Below are 20,689 nucleotides of genomic sequence, written 5' to 3'. Positions count from 1 at the left end.
AGATCTTTGTGTGTGTGTGTGTGTGTGTGTGCAGGACACAAAAGCATTCTCTCAAAAAAAACCCACCAGACTGGTCTACACGGGGCAATTGACCAGTGGAACAGTATATTCTGCTATCATCGCTCTGGAATAACTTAAAAGCCACTCTCTGAGCACATCACTAACACCAAAAAGCAAGCCTAAAACAGTTACCTCCCCCTGCTATAGTAATACTGGTCATTTTTCTTAGAAAATGTTTCACTTTCAGATCCAATTGGTATTATAATTTATATTGTATTATAAATAGTATTATACTCACTGATATTGTATTTTAAACCTTGTCTATGCTTAGTGTATGAAAAGTTCTCAGCATAACTAGCAGTTATACCAGAAGCCGGGGGAGAATCAAACAAGCAACTGATGTTGCTTTAGAACTTACTGAAGGATGTGCCTGGAAGGAAAGCAGTTAAAAAGAGGCAATGTGAAATTGCATATGATATAGCACAGTGATGCTACTGCATTATAAATAATGCTGAAGGATGCATTATTTATATGTTTAATATTGAGCTCGCTTATGAAGTAAGTTACTTTCTCCAGTTTGTCTCCAATGGTAATAGGAAGGCAGGATCACACAGCAGAGCTTGGAAGGAGACATGATAATTCAGGGAAGTTTGGGAGGCAAAACACTGGAAAACATTGAGTGGTGCACTCTATTGCATTTCCTCAGTTTAATAAGTAAGTTGGAAATCTCAGAAGGTTAGGAGCTCAGCTTTCATTCATTTAAACATTCAATAGGAAAAAAAAAAAAAAACTTGGATGTTTATTTGAGCCTTATCCCAACTTTGTGTCCTTTAACAGCTGCAGAGCTGGCACGGAAATACTCTGAGATTTCTGGCACCTCCACGTCTGATCACTGTTTTAAACCAAAATTGGAGAAAGACTCTCTGCCCCGTAAAAGTGTTTAAATTGGCTCTTGCAAAAGGGTGGAGCCTACAGCCCCACAGTGAGCTCAATCTTTTAACACACTCATTTTCTATTCCTGTGTGGAATACAGCACTTTGCATAGATACAGTAGAAATACTATTGCTACAAACGTCTCTTTCCCTTGCTGCATTAAAAGCTATACTAGCAATTTTTAAACAAGTGCAACTATGAGGGTAAAAGCCCTCAGTCAGAGCACTAGCAGGGGCAAATGCAGTTTTTGCTACCACCAGTCAATCACCCTGTCCTTCAACCAGAAGTTACCAACTTCGTAGAAAAATGCCTGTACAACGCTTTTATCTGCCCCTTATCCCATAGAGTTTCACAGCCTGGAGTGTTAGGTATGAACCACAGCCATCTTTTATTTCCATCAACATATGAAGTTGTAAACGGTGGCAGCTGAGGAACGGAGATAGATCCCATTCATCCATTGCTGCTAGAGGGCAATTAGATTTAGCTGGAGTTTGGGTGGACAACCAAATTTGTCTGCAAAAAATAAGCCGGTTCCAGTAGGTTAGAAACTGCTCTCAACAATGAGTACCGACCTATTGTAGAAGTTAAGGAGTAACAACACTGTCTATTCCAGCCTACACAATCCAGGGACTCAGGGAAAAATTAAAGCATTTTCGTGCTTTGTTTTTGTTGTTGTTGCTTCAGTCCAGCTTTGCCTCATAAAAGCAAAATAAGCCTGTTCATGGGACCACAGTGCTGACAGTCACACGAGCTCATTGCTCCAGCTTTCTTTTAAGTTTTCCAGTTCTTGCAGTTGTAGAAGAAGAAAAAAAAAAAGGAGGGGCTTGAAGACTAGAGTGGGACAAGGACCCCAAAAGATAGCTAGTGGGCTTTTTTTTTTTTTTTTTTTTAAGTATATTTCATTAAATCATTCACTCCAAACCCACTGTTTTGGAAACTTGCTTTCACAATCCTATGCTCCAAGGTCCCAGATTATGCAAATTCCACATATTATCATTGAAAATATTTTACAATTCCATCTCTAACTGAAACACCATCCAAAAACCACACTATTAAAACCCACTAAAATGGAGTTCAAAAATAAAGGTGAACGATGGGAAGGAAATGAGATTCTTCTTCAAGATCAACGTTATCTTCTAGGTCCAAATATGTCTTATGAATCTTTTCACAGCAATGCTTAAGCACATCTATTAGCATTTCAGTTCTCTTCTGCAGGGTTTTTGCTGCCTCTTCATCTTTGGTTACATAAAACATTTAAGGATAGGATGTTCTCAGTTCAGAGGCCGTGAGGAAGGGCTCACGGCCTCTTATTCCTACCTGATGCTTCACAGTAACGCAGGTAGGGACAGTAATTAGCATCAGCCCATTTACATTGTAGTAAATTTTCCTGAATGCTTCCCATTGATGACTAAAACACACCCCACCTAAACCCAGTGACATGAGAAACTGTGTTCATTTTAAAGTGTCCTGGACATTCCTAGCTGCGTGCAGAAATTGAAAACACAGACTGAGCACACCTTCCAGCCTCCAAACTGAAAGCAAATGAATGATGTTCAGATTGCATTACACTTAAGTCAGTGTCACGATACTTGGTTTGCATTTCCACATGATTGATTCCTTCAGCTTGGCATGGACAAACTGTGTCTTTTCCACCTACAGTTTTTGGAAGAGGGATGCAGAGTTGAGGTTGACTTCTCCCAAGATGCAAAGCTTGCCAATAATTCAGTTTTCACCTACAGATTCTGTTCACGTAGCACACTCCACTCATGACTGTCCTCAAGATGAGGAACTCCACCTGCTGCAAAAAGCTCCAAGTCAAATCACATAAAGGAACTTAATTTATGCTAAACAGCCTTTTCCAGATAAATTTTTGCAGCCAAATCTACCCAGCACTGTTGATCCCAGTTCTCCACTTAGCTGTGCAATATTAGCCATAGTTTAAAATAGAGAAGCCAAAAGAATCCAAAAATTAGAAACCGCTTTCCCCATATTCCACTCAGCAGCTGCCATAGAGGAAATGCAAGTGCAGTGATTAATTCTTCCAGTTACATTTCTGATGCAAAAACACCAGACTCTCAGATTTGGGCTTTATTACTATGCTCTGCCTTCCCAGGACAATCGTAAGAGTTAAATTCTGACAAATTTCTTACTGTGAGGCTTTTAAACAGTCAAATATTGCTTTATTATTTAGGACATCATTTTTCGTTTTTGTTTCCAGCTGTATGTAGTACTGAAGTTTGCATTAACGCACTGCATTATATCATCCTTATCAGACAAGTTTCCTAGGTACAGCTGATTCTCCTTTTTGATTTTCTACAAGAGCTATTAAAAATGCTGACCAAAGAATATAGATTTTCATTAATATTTCCTCTTCTTTTGATCTGTTCCTTTGATTTACCTGACTCTACGATCCAAATAATCAGAGGAGTTCCTGTCTTTCATGCAACAAATGTAAGGCCAAAACTTAATCAAACCCAGGTTTTTTTGGGGGGGGGGGGGGGGGGGGCAGTACATTTAAAGAGCTTTTCCTCACCCTATCTCACCAGATGACTTTGAGAAAAGAAGGCTTCCAGAAGATGTACCAGCTAACTATCCAACATCACTAACATCTTCAGAAGACATTCTCTACTTTGTAGCCATGAAATACATTTCTGCAAACAGCAAAGCTGCTGAGGATAAGAAACTTTAGATTGAGAGGGAGACAACCTTTTTCTTTTTGGCAGGGGATAACAAGGTGTTGCTCTAGGGTTTTCTCCATGCTGTCTCTTATTTCAGTTCAGTTTTCTCTGCTAGGTTAAGTAGTTGACATGTTCTCAGGACATCCAGTTGACTGTACACTTGTTTTTCAACCCTGCTTTGGCATAAGGTTGCTGTTCTTATTCTTTTTGGTATTGTTCCTGCACAGGAAGGCAGGAAAATAAGTTTCCAGGCTCCTAATATATGTTTGTTTTCCCTTTTTGTTGTTCACTCTGTTTACACAGTGGTTGTTTTTCTTCATCTTTGATGATGAGATTTAAACACTAATAGAAGGAGAGTGATTTCAGGGAGTGGAAAATACAAAGGCAGATAGAGTAATGAAGCAAAACACAGACTTCGTTTTCAGTGAGGAGTCAACCTTGACCCCAAGATGCCCAAAAAAGCTGCAAGTGTAACACATGCACTTTTGGAATAAGACCAAATGCCTCTTGTTTTTATACTATTTTTACGCTAGTGAATGAAGGAACAGATGCGGTTCAGAGTACTCAGCCCACCCCAGAACACTACACTGCAATCACTCCAGTGTCATTAAATCACCATCAGAACAGCTTTGTTCAGGAGTCTTTCAGTTGGTTTCATGTGATTGCTGCTTGAGCCTAGCTCTAATGTGCACCTCAAACATATGGATAGTCTGAGAAGAATCAGAGAATTAGTAATTCACCACCCTCTGTCTCAGAACCTAAATTACTAGTGGGATCCCTTGAAAAAAAGCATACCTGCAGGTTGGTGAAAGCAGCCATTTGCAAGGGACAGACTTATCTGTGCATGAATAGCTGTTTGTATATGTGTTTGTATATCTGTATATATTCAGCTGTGGTTTTTCCACATTTCCAGTATTTACCTGTTGACACAATAACTTGTGTATGCAAATGCTGGCAGATGAGGTACAAAGTCTGGGGAGAGGGGTATGCTAACTAACACAGACATTTGGGTGATGATTATAAAACAAGTGTAGGAAATTTGCAGCTTCTCAGAAAAGGGCCAGAATGACTCCTAGCCAGCTAGACAATGAACAAAACATCTTTTCTTGATAACCTGGGAGAAGTCTCTCCCTTCTTCCTTTTTTTTTTAAGTAAACAAAGAAGTTCAGATGCACATAAAAAGAGGAATAAAATACATAGATCTGAAGACTTAATCCTCACAAATGGTTGCCACATCACCCCTTTCAGTGAAAGTCTCAAAGCCTCATCCTTCAAGCGAATGCACTTATTTTCTTTATAGAAAAGGACAACAGGCCTTTCCTCTCCCAGCTTCCCCTCAAGGAAAGAGTTGGCATCGTTCATCCTCTCCCCTCGCCCCTTTCACAGAACTGCTTGCTGCCCCAGTTGCATTAGTGCTACACCTGGGGTTCTCCTTATAGGACCAGCACACCTCAACACAGTCATTATTTCACTCAGCATCATCCATATCCTTTGCTCTTACAAAGGATGACCTCATCTCAGACCAATTCCAACTGTTTTCCACAGTGATATAATTTCCATACCAAATACCATATGGTCAGAGCCAGGTTTGAGCATGAATAACCTCAAGCCTAAAACCACAGAAGGGGACCCACACGACTGGATGACTTCACAGGTAACCTATATCGGTCTGGGACCTTCCCCCCGCCTCTTATTTTCCCCATATCTAACACAGCTTTACATCTAAAAACAGAAACAGCTTTTCATCTCTCATTAAAACTAAGCAAGAATGAGCCCACAGAATATTTTGGAGACGTCCAGAAAGATCCCTGAACTCTCAGTAAAATTCTAGGAATCAATGGCCAGCTCAGGAAGGCACAGGAGGAAGCATAAAAGAAAAATACTCCTCTGAGCATACCATTATTGTTAAATATCACCATTCCAAATGTAAGAGATAAATTTTCAAGTGTTACAGCAGGTCTCAGAACCCTATTAATAGAAATTAGAGAGAAGTCTAATAGAAAAAGACAGAGAGGAAGCCATTCTCTCCACTGCTCCCTAGGGAAGGTGCGAAGAGACTGAAAGATGACACTTTATCTCTTCTAATTCCTGTGGGATCCATAATCGCAGCATTCATTCAGCAAATAATAATAATAAATATGGTCTGAAGTGACTCCAGCTATTTCAGCTTTAATAAATGGGTTGAAATAGTGGCAAATTCAGATACAGAGAGCATCTTTTCAATAAAATCTGATAGGGTTATTAATAACATTAATGGAGTACCATGCCATCTCCATTTTGTTAATAGTTGCCTTATTCTCCTCCAGTCCATTCCCTACCCCTGTGCACAGGCACAGAGAAACACACACACTTTTCCCTCCAGTGATGACAAATTCAGACTGTCAGCTTTCTGCTGGCAATGCATCCCAAGAATTAGTCAAATTTGACATGATTTTATTGTTTTATGGGAACTGCCAACAGGGATTTTTCTGCCTGAAGTACATTTATATCCCAGTTCAAATCAGATCCTGGCTTAGTTCATGGACACAAAGAGGATAAGCCAGGAAACTTGCAGCTCCTCAAGGACAAAAAATGTTATGACCATGATGGGATGCTTAGAGCCTTACTCCAGATAATTGTGCCTTTGTTTCAACTTGTCCCTTACTCCCAGGACAGCTTTACCTTCCAGCTTATGGTTCCCCTATCAGGGAACCAATCCCAGTGCATGGCCACAATATTTGGGCTGCTGGTCCAAAACCAGACTTTTAAATACAACTGAAAGTCCTTGCACACAGTTTTAGAAGAGCTAAAAATCTGTCTGCAGAAGAACAAGCGCAAGCAGGTAGATATTCCTCATCTGTCCAGTTTTATTCTAAAGGGACAGTCTAGAAAGGGTCTTCGCCCCCCCCCCCCCTTTTTTTTTTTCTTTTTTAATAAAGTGTCATCTCACTCCTACTGTATTCTGTGAAAAAAAAACCTATTGGCTCCAGTTGTACAGGACCAAATCTTATCTCAGGGCTCCTGATAATTTGGAATTCACCCCATTTATCCCATTTCACATTGGCCTTCAGCAGTATTTTCAAAATGTCACATTTTTACAGACTTAATGAGAGAAAAAAAAAACCAAACATGCCCTTTTCCCTTTGCATTTTATGCTTTCAGCTGTGACTTCCATTAAATGATTTTGGTTAGCAAACAAGATGGCTATATGATTAAAGAAAAAAATGCATCTCATTTTCCTAATCCCATATGCAGGGGAGGAGCAGCCAGAGCCAAAGTGCTTTATATCACAGTACCTCCCTTGCAAGGAGACAAAAAAGAAAAGAAGAGAAATAGAATTATAGTTGCAGAGAAATGAAATGTTTGAACAGAAAATAATTTCCCTAACTTGTAGCCTGCAGGCATAACCTGTCATAACTCTGCATGAATTGAACAGTCGGGGAGTTCAAGTTTTCTGCAGCTTACCATAAACTAATATGCTCTGTCACATCATCCTCAGGAGACAAGGATTTGAAGGAGCCGCTGTATTTAGAACAACAAAAGTAATTCTGTGGTTTAATAGAATTAGAGGGAACCATCAGAAGCCCTACACCACCCAGTGCAGATGGAGACTAGATGGAAGGTGACAAAAAATCCCAACCCACACACCACACCAAAGACGGGGGAGCTAAGTGGTAATTCTATTTTAAGCTCTTCTAGAGACCATGGACTTATCAGTTCATATCATGCAAGGATTCCACTGTTTTACATACATATACCCAGAACGACTGACAAATTTCCACTTGAAACAGGGAGCATCATACTGTGAGTCTCACAATGTGGTGGGTCAGCCTCAGAACCTGCTGTAGGAGGAGTGCCCCCAGAGCGTGCATTACTTTCCAAAAGGTAGAGTCACAGTGCTAAGAAGAAAAAGAAAAACACTCGAGGAAGAAATGAACTATTTTTAAATCTGCATTGAACAGAACAAGTAAGATTCTCTTCTAACCTTTACACCTGTAGTTTCTTCTCCCTTGATCTTTACAGACTTACTCAGGTCTGAAATCAACGCAGAAAGCACGCACACTACAGTGGAAGTCCTAGAGGCTACTCCACAAACAAGACACAGCTGAAAAAAGTAAGTGTTTTTCCTAAGATAAAATAAGCATTACTCCTGTCCTCAGCCTCTTCAAGACCATGCATATACTGTGGAGTAGACACAATCCTAAATACTGCAATCCACCAGAACTGAAAAAAGACAACTTCTTTTTCTCTCAACTGCTCGTGGGTCAGAACCAAAATATAAGCTCTGCCAGGGACACAGGCTGGATTACGGATCAACTGCTCTTGTCTGGAAAAGGGCAGATTAAGAAGAAAACATTGAAGCACCTCCAAATGGTGGGAGGAGGCATGTTACACCGCCTCAATCCAAAAATACTCCTCCTCAATTTCTCCACCATATTACACCATGAGAAGTTCCCCCATACACAAAGCAGGTCTTTACTGGGAAATCCCCAGAAGTCATAGCTCATCTGGTGCTAGATCTTCTCATTGCCTTAATTGACTCATTTTGCTCTTCCCACGCTTCTACAAGACAAATACCCTTTCTTGGGATTTGTTTTAAACTATCATAGATCAAGTCTCAAATCGCTACAGATATTCCACAGACCCTTAAGAGATCCAAGTGCTTCCCCAAAAATCTGTATCCTTCTTTATGGTGCTTGCCCAAGCACCCTTCCCAATTAAGCTCCTGGCAATGTCCCTCACTGCAGATAGAGCAGTCAGGCCTTTTGACACCTACTTCAGAGAAACTGAAAGCTGTCCTCTCCCCTGGCCAGATCTCCATCCTCTTCAGTTCACCTCCTGAAGGTTTCTCTTCACCTCTTTCGTACCAGGGTTTTGGAACCCAGCACTCTTTCAGCACCATGTGTTGCTCTCCTGGAACAACAAATCTCTGCCATCCCTACCCCAAACTGCGCAGCATCCTCCTCAGAGAGAATTAAAGTCTTTCCTCATGCAAGATCCCACTCTGACAGTAGGCTCCCTTTCCCAGGAAGCCCACACTGTTACCCTCCTGACCCGAGCATAACCATGGCAGATGCCTCAAATACTTCAAACTCTCTCATATATTGTGATTTCCACAGGTGCTCAGTCCTACGCACTGCATGAGATCCAGTCTGCAATATATAGCAATGCCTCTGGCACACCTGAATGCATCTTATTTGCATGGGAGAATGGGTACACAGATCTGAGTTACCTATAACTCACAAGTGCTTCCATTTCTCATCTCCACAGGGCAAGGTAGTTAACTTCATTGCTTTCGTGTGAGGTAATGTTCAAGTTAGCAGCTGGGACAATTTGTTGAAGGTCAGAAGGAAGTCTTAAGCAGTCCTGCAAACTGCACCCAGACCCTCCAATGCTCTATCTAGCATCCTAGCACTGGATCTCATTTTCTCTCCAGGAAGCCTATTTCCTCAATAGGAGAAAATATCAAGAAACCAGCTTTCAAAGGAAAGACCAAATGAGAGAAAGCAAAAGAACCTGCATGCGCTCACGCAGAGCAAACTGCTATACAAACAACTGCCCCCACAACTTCAGTGCTCGCTTTAGCCATTTACCCCTTTGAACAAAGAGACAACACCCACGACGTGACCTGCTCAGCAGCAGGGGCTTCTCCGAAGCACTCCATCTGACCTCAGTGTAATGAACAGAATTAATATGGCAAAGCCTCTAACACGGCACCACTTCCCAGCAGCACAGCCACAGCCTCTAATTGATTAGTCCATAAAAATCTGTGCACTAAATTGAAAGGAGCTGCACTAATTCTCTTTTATGTTAAATTTCTGTCTTTCTCCTTTATCGAATCCTTCGTCGAATGTCCCTTCTGCTGCCTATTGTGGGCTTGCTCTGGGCCTGTTTTCCTCTTGCCCAGATTAAGTACCTAATCAAAATCTTGTCTCCCTTAATAGCATAAAATTGAAAGATAGATATTGCACTTTACACAGCTGATTAAACACTAGAATGTGGCTAAATGCTTTACAGGGCTTGTTACATTAACTAACTCTGTCATCTGCCAGCTATCTTATAATTGCATATGCTCATGTTGCCACTGGTGAAGCCAAGGTAAGATTTCTTTTCCCTCCATTACCTCTTTCCACTCTCCCTCCCTCCACATTGCTACCCACCAGCTGCATGTCAGTGAGGAGCTAAGAACTCCCCTGTAACAACCACCTGAAGAAAAACTGTGATGCTGGTTGCCTATAATTTTCTCTTCTATGTTCAATCGTCAGTCATTGGTTTGTGACCATCTAAGTGGCTGATGCAATGGAAAGGGACAATAAACGCACACAGCAATTTTTTCAGGGGGAAGTAGGAACAATGCTTTCCACACTTGCCTTCTTCACAGCTTTGATGTGAACACCTTGTTCCAGAAGTCTGAAGAAAGCAGGGATGGAAGGAAAAAAAAAGAAGTGCTTACACTAGCTTGTACGAGAACATGTATTAAATAGTCTGAAATTCCCGTTGGCTTGTCACAGCATGATCTGATGTAGGTATTCAATGTGGTACGTCTTGGCTTTTTCCTTACATCGTAATAATAATGATGCAGATGGACTTTCTGGAAGACTTACAAGTCTATCCTAGTTGATTTGCTTTTCAGAGGAGAGTTTCACCTTCTGCAAGATATGCACAGAGAATGATCCCTAAATACAATCTTCAACTGGATTGCTTCAAGAAAAAAACCAACAGACTCAAAAAGGCTTTACCAGAATATTCTTTGTAAGAAAGAAAAGCAGTAGAGATTTTTTTTTTAAATGTTCTTAAGAATTGTTAACAATTGAAACATTAATCAGGACCTATGTTTTGTTTAAAGACACAAACCATGTAGCCAAATATTCTGCAGGTAAGACTTGTCGTCTTTGTCATCCACAGACCCAGCAATTTTAGAAACAGATCTGCTCCTTTGCACAATAAAAATATTTCTATATAGATTGCTTTAAAGTAATTGCCAAAACACTCTTCCCTTTTAATAGAGAAAATAGACTACATATTACACCCAGAGTGTAAAATGTGGATAGCTGGTTCAGCTCATGTGCATTTCTTCCTGACCCCAATCTTTTACAGAGAATCTATTTGTTAAGCAATAAAATAACGTGTCATCCATTTTTCGTCCTATATTGCCCTAAAAATCTTTTTTCCTATTCCAAAATTCCTCTGCAGGAAGTTTTTAGAAGTCACTTTTAGCAGCCTTCTTTCTAATTCTGCACCTTACTGTACAAAAGCAGGACTCCAGCCAGGCAAGGAGGATCTCTCTGTCTGCACAGGAGTCACTACATCTCCATGCAACTGCATTCACAGCCAACTAATAATACTAACACTAAGCTTTGCCCTAAAAATACCCAAAGGTCCAATTTTTTTCCCATGGGCTAAGCAGCAAGGGTTTACTGGGTGGGTCCTCCCTCCTGAGTTTACATGGTAGCTAAATCAAGCTGAGCTGAAGCAGCCATTACAATTCTGCTGGCAATTAATAATCAATTAATTGTTTTCTTATCCCCCAAGGATTCTGCACCCTCCTATCTTCCTTTCTTTGGCTCCGCATAGAAACCACACAAATTAGTTCATCATACCACTGTTAATGGTTTACAAAAGCTTACTACAGGCTATTATGAAATCTTTACTAAGTGCTTGTTTTTAAATATTCATAAAGGCACAATATATATTTTAATAAGACAGGTTGCAAGATACAAAATTGAATGCTGAACTAAACATTAGGATCCCAGGAAAGAGTCATCTGAAAGTGCAAGACTGGATATCCACAGAAGAAAGGCACCTGCATCTCTCTCCTAACCTTCCTTTTTCTTGATTGAGGAGGTAATCTTGTCAAATCCTTTTGCCAGTGGTTTCATAATTATTAAAATTATTTGGTTTAAGCTAAAACACCGCTTCCAAATTTCCTTCTGCCATTTCAGGAGGAGGAGAACAGCTCTCTTTTATATAAAGATCAGTATGTAATACTAGATAGCAAAATTGATTTGACAGGTTTCAAGGAAAAGCAACAATTTAGTTCAAGATCGACGTGCAGGTAGCAAAGGTAGGTGGAAGTTTACCCAAGTATAAAAAACAGTGCAAACACCTCTCAAGCTGGTCATTCAGTATGGAAAATTTTTTGCCAGTAAGCACTTTCTAAACAGAAAAATGAGTGGCTTCATGACCTGCCACACTATTGTCTACTGCTGAGTTTTGAGTTGGACCCACAAATTAGATCATAAAAGCAAGACCGGGTTTGACAATTTTATCCTAATGCTTAGTGGACATTTGGTCAAAGCCACATTCACTTGGTAGCCATGCCATTCAGCACAACTGTCAAACCCCTTCTACCAGAGGCATAGCAATGGAGCTACTACAGCAAGATACTAAGCAGACTTACAGAAGCACAGAAGGAGGAATTAAGCTTTTACCAGGCCTAGCTATAACCAGTGCCATCAATCCCTCATTTTCAGGGTCAGATTCACAAAGTAATATATTAAATCCTTTTGTATGTATAAGTCCCAATGCTATAGTCCCTGCCAAGCACCTATTTCTACACTGAAGCATATTTGGGAGCCATGAAATTCCCATAATGTACTCTCCGGCATGAGAACACCACCTGTACCAGTGTGCAACCAGAAATGTTACATTTCACAAGGCTGATCTGATGAGGTGCTAAACATTACTGATGGGGTGACTTACCAATACCATGGCAGCATCACGATTCTGAATGAACCCTGTACCCACTGCTACCGGCCAGCCAGAATAGTGCTATTGTGCCCTGCTCCGTGCTGGCCTGGGTGGTCCAACCGAGCCCCGCTCCACAACTCCCAGCCCCAATCCTGTTCATCTTTCCAGAGCTAGAGCAGTTTTATCTGGATAACTCCACCGCTCTTGCGGTGGAAGGAGAAGCACGGGCTGAAAGCTTGCTAACTTCACACCCACCTTCCAACATTGTTTCTTTTCTCTTTTCCCCAAAAAGGGTCACAGCAGTTTAGAGATGTACTGTTTGTGGGGTCTGAAAGGGATGGGCTGGGGAGTGAACAGCACTGGGGTAAAGGATCCCATACACTGGGGAGAGAGAGGAGAAAGCGATTGAGAAATTCCTTTTCCTATTCAGAGTTCTCCATTATTTCTTCTTTTTTTGCAAATGGTTTTCCAGCATAGGAATATTTGGACATACTGTGATACTTCTAGGATCACAAAAGATCCAAATAGCATCACTTACTAGTGTTGAACTTCTGCAATATGTGGAAAGCTGCTCTTACCTAATTGAGACAGCAGTTAGCAGGATGTATCTATCAGCTTGCGTCCTTGGGTCTGTCTTCTTCCAAAGACCTTCCAGGCAGTGAGAGATGGAGGACAATTTGGGCACAAATATCACAATAAGGAGTCAGAGTGAAAAGCCATGGAAGAAAAATCAAAGCAGGAAATTAGGAACTACAAGTGTTTTCAGCTGAAAAGTCACCATGAGTTGTCAGTGATGTTCGGAAATACCTCACCAGCAGGACCTGAATGAGCTTTTAACAGCATAACTGGATAAGCAGCCTCTGATCTACCCTTCTGAGAAGCTTTCTGTTTTTATTTGTAAGAAAACAAAGGCATGACAAAGACTAACACTCCCAGAAAGAACAAAATAATTGTCCCCTGCATCTTCTTAGCTGATCCTCACTTCTCAATTCCCCTCCTGTTTCTCCCTAGGGACTGTCTGATTAAATATATGTGAATAAAAAGTATCCATTCCCATTTGAACTATGTTAAATTAACAGTGACCTGAATCAGACCCCACAGTCCTGACAGCAATGAATCATTATCCATCTCTAAATACAATTCCATGCTCTTTCCAAACTCCTTTGACTTCATGTGCATGAAAAAAAAAAAAAAAATAGCGCATTTGCAAAAATAATTCAGCAAAGTGGGGATCTTTCCAGGGGGTGTGGGGTGGACACAAGACAAAGAACAGACATTAGAGGAACAGAAACAGTTACCATTTCCTCAGTACCTCCCTTCAGGATTTTCTTCACATTTCCAAAAGACAGTCAGAAACAGAAAGTGAATTCAGATCCAAATGGAAACAAAGCAAAACCCAACTTGTTTACTATGACCATGGTTGCTATTTTAGTACTATGTTTTCTTGTTCCCTGATCATGAGGAACCATGAGGAAGTGAGCTCAAGCCATGAAATGTAACTTTGGGGTTCTTAATTCTCCTTCAGAGAAATGTTTTTTTGAGACAGTTTCTAAGCTTTCTTTTTATCTGTACATCACTTTGAACAAGATCTCAATGCATAAAGATCTACCATGGTCAAGTGCAATGAAAAACTGAAGCGATGAGATTGGAAAACCTCATCTGGTAGTACCAAGGCTACATTATGAGGAGACCATCCTGCTTCCCTAAGAGGAATATAAATGTAAAGCAGTAGTAGCATAATTTATCTTGTAGAAACTCTGACACTGATTTTTGTTCTACCAGATCTTAACAAAACAAAAGCTGTAACATTTTGGAAAAAGAAAAGCTTTTTCTGAAAGAGAACATTATGTATTAAGGTGTTCAGATGCAGCCTTGTATCTTTGTCGCAGATGAATTACCAATTTTAAAATGTAGCATTAATTCTTGGTGGTGCCCTGCTTGCTCCCGCAGCAAAAAAACACCATCCCTTTGTCATCGCCGCATAGAGAACCCTGCCTGTTCTGCCAACACAAGCATTTACTGGACCTTGCAGGGAATTGCTCTGGCCAAAACAGAATTCAGCCACAGAAAACATAGTTCAACAACATTGCTCACGACACAGGAACAGGGAAACAAAAATCCCAAATCCTTGTGCCTACTTAGTGCAAGCAATGGAGCAAAGGCAGAGTGACCTGTCAGAGGAGGAACAGGGACTATCCAGCACCACCTTCAACACAGGTCAGATGAGAGCTGCCAGCGTGCTGACAGTCATCAGTGTTTTTTCCTGGGGGGAACAAATTTCCAGTGAGAGGGCATAAAGACTGAAACAACACAGTATTCCCAATTTTTTTAAACCTTTTGCAAGTCAATTATCAGAAATACTAGTAGGAAAGCACAGTTATCCTCATTTCTACTCAGTTGTTAGGCACTTGTTTGGGTTTCAGAAGCTTCAACAGGTGGGGGGAAGGGGGGGGAGGCAGGACCAAAAAGCACCTCCTTATTTCTTTTCCAGCTCTGCTCAGAGGAATGCCATCTGCTTTTCCTTAAGAATACCACCAAAATTCATTGTACTTATTCTGGATAAGAAGCTTTTTAAGCCAGTACCTACAACTGCGATGCAAAAAATACTATTATCATACTTTTCATACAATCAGATTTTAGATCTCAGTTAGGGCAGCCCAGTAGCAAGGCAGAAACATCCTTAGAGCAAGTCATTCAAGTGACTCCTCTTGGCTAGTGTCAGGGATCTGCTCAAGTGGAAATTAAAGGTCTTACTGCAGGTTTTGAGAGGCGTTATGCCTAACACTCCCTCTTCACGCGCTGAAACAAGATCTAATTTTTCAAGGCCCTGAATGAATTTGACAACTGAAGACATTTGTCCCACTTGCCTATAGTAATGGAACTACAAATAACTACTTGTCTTAAAGCAATTTATACAATCACATTTAAAATAAAAAGGGGCTACACTAGCCCAGACTGTGACATTTACCTTAAGGTTTCAGAGAGATCTCTTGATAAATGAGGCAGCTACCTGGACAGGCTGGAACATTCCTGGTCATAAATCCCAGCTCATCAAAGCTGGTTTATTTTGCAAGGAGTTTCCACTGCTGAGCAGTTAAAAGTGAACCGTTTTCATGATCCACATGATAGCAGCAGTTAAATGTCAAAGAGCAATAGCATTATTTAAAAAGCCACAATTAAGAGCTAGCTTTAAAAGACTGACAAGTTTAAAAAAATCCAGATAGACAGCTAGATAGATGACTAGCATTGGCATCCTTCCACTTCAGGACACTACGCCCCAGAAAGGTGAAAGCCAGGGGCTAGATCCATAGCCTAAAAACCCAAGAAAATTATTTAAACCTGAATGAGCAGCTCCAGCGCAGAGCTATGCATCCAACACTGTAACCTGAACACACTTCCATTTGTTAGGTTGGATGGTGGCCCACTTCTGTTACTACATTATTGAAATTACAGACATAACTTTAAAAGGCTTGGCCCTTGCCATTACCTGCATTGCAGGGAAGGAGGGCACTAGACAAACAGAAGGATGCAAATGGGGAAAGGGACAGGCTTTGGTCTGGATCTGCAAAGTCACAGCTCAGGTGATTCAGTCCCACCTCTGGAAGCCAGAGAAGGTTGCACTGTTCTATGCAATCGTTAGGCTTGCCTTTACTCAATTACATTTACTCAATTACCTTCTTGCGCACTCAGCTGCTGAATGAGTACATGAATAGGATTCAATTCAGTCCAGTTACACAACTCAGCGCTTACCTGGAGTTCTTATGGGGAACATCAACAGCATTGGAAAGATGTTTGCCATTAAGACTGAAAATATTGCCAAGGCTGAGACCTTGATGTTCCAGATCCAAAAGAAAAATACATTTGTGCTGTATTGTATGATGAAAGGGAGAACAAACTCTCCTTTCACACTCTTCCAACATCACTTAATCCCACTGACTTCAAAAAATTAATCCTAATCTCTCTCTTTCATCCTGGACATTGTCTTGGAAGTACATTGGACACCACTGAGTTTACCAATACATAATTATAGTTTTATCCATATATTAAAATGAAGATTGGCAAAGCTACAGAATACTGAAGGTTTACAAATTGTCATCATTTTGGGCTGAGGGAAGATTCTATCTGGATTTCAATTTTATGAAAACACCTAAATTTAGAATGGTTTGGATAGGAGATTCTCTGTTTGGTCCATCCATAAATGCAAGATAGCCATCACCCAATAAATAAAATAAATAAATAAATAACTGATATAACCAGAATTTAGCCATAATGAATTCAATCTCTTTTACTGTAAAAGGAAAGTTATGCTTGCAGGCATAGTTTGGGCCTTGTTTTTAAATGCAGAGAATAGTAAAATAGATGCAATGTTTATGAATTATTAAAACCTGCACAAGGATTTCTTTTCCTCTGCCACAGCTTCTTGTTTAATCCTTCTTCATTGTTGGGGGCTCTGGGGATGACTGACATTTAACACATCTCTGTCATGCTTCCTTACCCATTGAATGCCTGACATGGGGAAGGAGAGAGAGAACAACCACACATACACACAAGCATATGCAGATTACAAATGCTCCAACCTATTTCATTTCTCCTCACTCCCCACGTTCCTTGAACCAAGTTTCTTGCAAAGAGGAGAGAAACATTGCCATCTGGAAGATGGCAATATCATCACTTTATCTGTTACATGAGTAAGAACCTTTTCACACCTTGTAAGTAACAGACATTAGGAATTAACAAAGGTTTTTTTTTTTTTTTTTTTAAAAAGTAGTATCTATGTTTTGTAGAGGCTTTGGTGGTAAGGGGATGTGTTTTGATGTGATGATACTATTTTTTCTTGAGGAAAAAAAGATAGTGCAAGGGGGTATATTTAGGGATAGAGCTTTATAGATACACGACCTGGAAATATTTGAGCATCACATCACATACGAGTCTTTAGCTCACAAAGTGATCCCTACAGAGTGCAGGCTGGCAGCGTTAGCCGCTCCATTATTCCCCAGACATTCACAACATCAGCTGCAATCTAAAACCTATTTCATATTTTAACAGGTAACAACAACAACAAAAAATCTAGGCAGGAGTAAATCACACTCTTTCATATGGAGAACTTTGAGCCAATGGTTAATTCACTACCAGCAGCATTATTATAGCAATGATGGTCTGAGCATAAATGCTAGAAAAGGTTCCAGGTGGAGCAACTGATATAAGCAAAAGGGAAAACAGTCAAGTTGGGGACCTTCTGTTCAAAACTGTGGCTGTTTATCCCCAGCACCCACTATATCAGACACTCTAGTAGGAAGATATCACCTTCCCTGCTAAAGCTTGCCTTGCTCTAAACAACACAGAACAGAGGAAAATAAGAAACCCACAATTAGCAGCACTTCTGGCAGCGATATAATTTTCCAGAAAGTGATTTAACAGGTTTAGGAGTTTGAGACTAGTTCAGAGTATTTGAAACATCAAGGAGTTATAAGGAACAAAAATAATTTGCAAGAAGTTGGGCCACATTAGACTACTCATCTACATTAGTGCTTCCCTAGCTAATGTGTCAATGATTCAAAGTTTCTTAAAAAAGCTTAATGCCAACCATTTCACTGTACACCCAATGCGCACACACAGTCTACCTACTTCAATCCTAGTGCACCAGTTATGCACAGTTATTTAACTAACTGTTAAAGTTAGTGGAAAACCACATATTAATGTATGCGTGCTTTTAATCAGACCATAAAAAGAGGCTTGCAAGTTTGCATTGAGAAACAAAGAAATATAAGAACCAGAATTAAAAACAAAGACAACACGAGAGGAAATGCTTGTGAACCACTGCAGCTTTTGTGCTCCAACAGCCAAACGGTGTGCTTCTGCCTCCAAGACCAAACATCCTGCTTTTCACCAGTGACAGGGGGGTTTTCTACCTTTTTTCCAAAAGACAAACCAAGCATAAAAGTACAAGATACCCAAAATACCAAAGGGGGGGCGGGGGGACGGACACAACACCACAATCTTAGGCAATGAAGAGAAATTGGATTTTTCATTAAATCAAGACAGGAACCAAAAACTTTCCTGCATCTTTTTCTAAGAAAGTTCCCTGTATGCTGGCCTATTTATATGACTTGTACCTGTAACGCAGGTTTACAGTTCTGACACTGATACAGCTCATGATACAGCTAAGTGAGACTGATGGGACTGTTGGGGTTTCTACCAACTGGGTTGAGTTTCACACTAGCTACTTAAAGCAGAATGCATGAATCCTGGAGGAAGATGCAAGAACAACAGCTCAAACCCTCTTGCGTTCAGCAGCATGGTGTCACAGTCTGTATTGATATAATGAACAAAGAACAATGTTGTACCAGGTTACAGAATATTACATCAAGCTGAAATATTTAAGGAGACATCAGCTTCCTTGACAGCTATTTTTAGAAGTACTCAAAACTATTAGTTCATTAAGAAGATAATACTCTAAAATCTGTTCTTGCCCTGAGCAACTGTAAGCTTACTGCAGTTCCCCAAGAGCTTCACCCCTCTGTGTAATCAAGCTCCCTAATGTAATTGATGCTAACAGTTTTTGCTGGTTTTCTACATCCAGAAATTTTCCTTTTCCCTTCCTTATTTCTCCTCCCTAATCATCAACAAATCCATCTCTTTACATGAACACACTTTATCGCCATATTATCTGTGGCAAACAGCACTAAAATAAAATACATCTGCCTTGCAAATGAGAAATGGAAAAAAGTCTGCCATGGTTTTAATGAAATTGTATGTGTGTGACGTTTTCATTGCATAAGCGCAACTATTTAATTGTTCATAAGAGAGGTTTAACAGAGAACATGTCTGTACTAAAAAGATGGGTTTAATGTTTGAGTTTACTAGGTGTTCCTATGTGAACTTCTTTCCAGTATCCCCAAAAGATATGCTTTTAATTTAGTACACTTTTTCTCCTGTTAAGAGCATTGTTTTTCCAAAAAAACATCCACCACCATTCTTATGCAAGTTTAAACTGCTGCCAGAAAGCTTTTGTTTTCCTGTGTTTATTAATAAGCTATCTCTTTAAATCTACTCTGCTGTGCTCTACAAATTGTGAAGAGCGCACAAATGAGAGACAAAGCAGCTGCCAAATGCGCAAGTAAAGCTTGGCCTGGCCAGTAATAAGCAAAAACTATTTAATCCTCCTTAACACTTTGCAATCTATGAAAAAAATATTTATGGGAGCAGCATCAAACCCAAGATTTATCAGATAAAGGTTTGACAGTTAAAGAAGAGAGATGCAGAAGAGATCAGTATTTTTTCCTAGCTAACATCATCTATTTATAAGTTGATAGGGGCTGTTGATCAAGAATTCTCAATCAAAATTTCTCCATCACAAAACAGAAACTTGGGAGAACCAACTATTTACAAAACCAGTTATTTTCAGAGTAGCCACTTTGTTACAGTTGAATATAAACACTCTCCTAAAGAGTCCTTTCAGAATTCCCACTTGAAAAAGAACAGAAAAAGCTGAAAACAAAACCCCAAAACACCATATTACGGTTTCAAGTGGATTTCCCTTTAGAAAAGGAAGGTTTTTAATTCTGAAATAAGTGTACATAAAGTTGCATCTTTCAAGTTTATCAGCACAAACTGACCTGATCAGTTAACTGAACTTCTGCTTTAAAAAAAAACAAAACAAAAACACCCTTTCCAATTTGATATCTCATTCAGATGCAGAAAGGGAAAAAAACCTAAGTATTCTAAAGTGCCAGTGTAAACAAACTGTTTTCTGTTTACCTCAAATTATATAGCTTGGAAAGCAAAGAGTAGTTATCAGTAAATTGAATCAATAACTGAGAAGTGATCTGAAGTTTAAAAATGGACAATTGGGTCACACGCAGGCTTTCTGCAATGAAATAAATCTTACCAAGAGTAAGCTAGGCACATCACCAACTTACACACTTAAAACACTTCACAAAAAAAAATAAACGTCCAGGTGCAAATTTTAGCCAGTCGAATATGTGTTAAAATTAGTTTCTTGAGCAACTGTACCCTGGCCATCTTGTGCACGTTATCAGCATAGAACAGTTTGGTGGCAGGCTAGATCCTCATCTGAGCCGTCAGTTCATTTACTGCCTTTTTTTTTTTTCTTCTGTTGAAAACAACTCATACATGAAAATGCACAGGCTACTTTGTTACCTTACAAAAAACTAAATACAGGGTGAAAAGAAAACTAGCATTATTCTACCTGTAAGGACACAAGCAATTTCAATCAGACATGCTATGCAATATTTGGAAAAGAATTCACCACCAAAGGAACGGGGTCTGATGCCTGTCTCTTCTCCAAGCATCTTGTATCACCTCTCATAAATGCTAGGCACAGCTCACAAACCCAGAGTGCTTCACCAGACAGAGTGTATTATTTTTCTCAGCCAGCTCAAGTAAAG

The sequence above is a fragment of the Nipponia nippon genome, unplaced genomic scaffold (genome assembly GCF_047370975.1).
Source record: "Nipponia nippon isolate SJK-2023a ecotype South Korea unplaced genomic scaffold, ASM4737097v1 scaffold_13, whole genome shotgun sequence".
NCBI lineage: Eukaryota > Metazoa > Chordata > Aves > Pelecaniformes > Threskiornithidae > Nipponia > Nipponia nippon.
The sequence above is the reverse complement of the archived record's forward strand: the minus strand, read 5'-3'. Positions refer to the sequence as shown.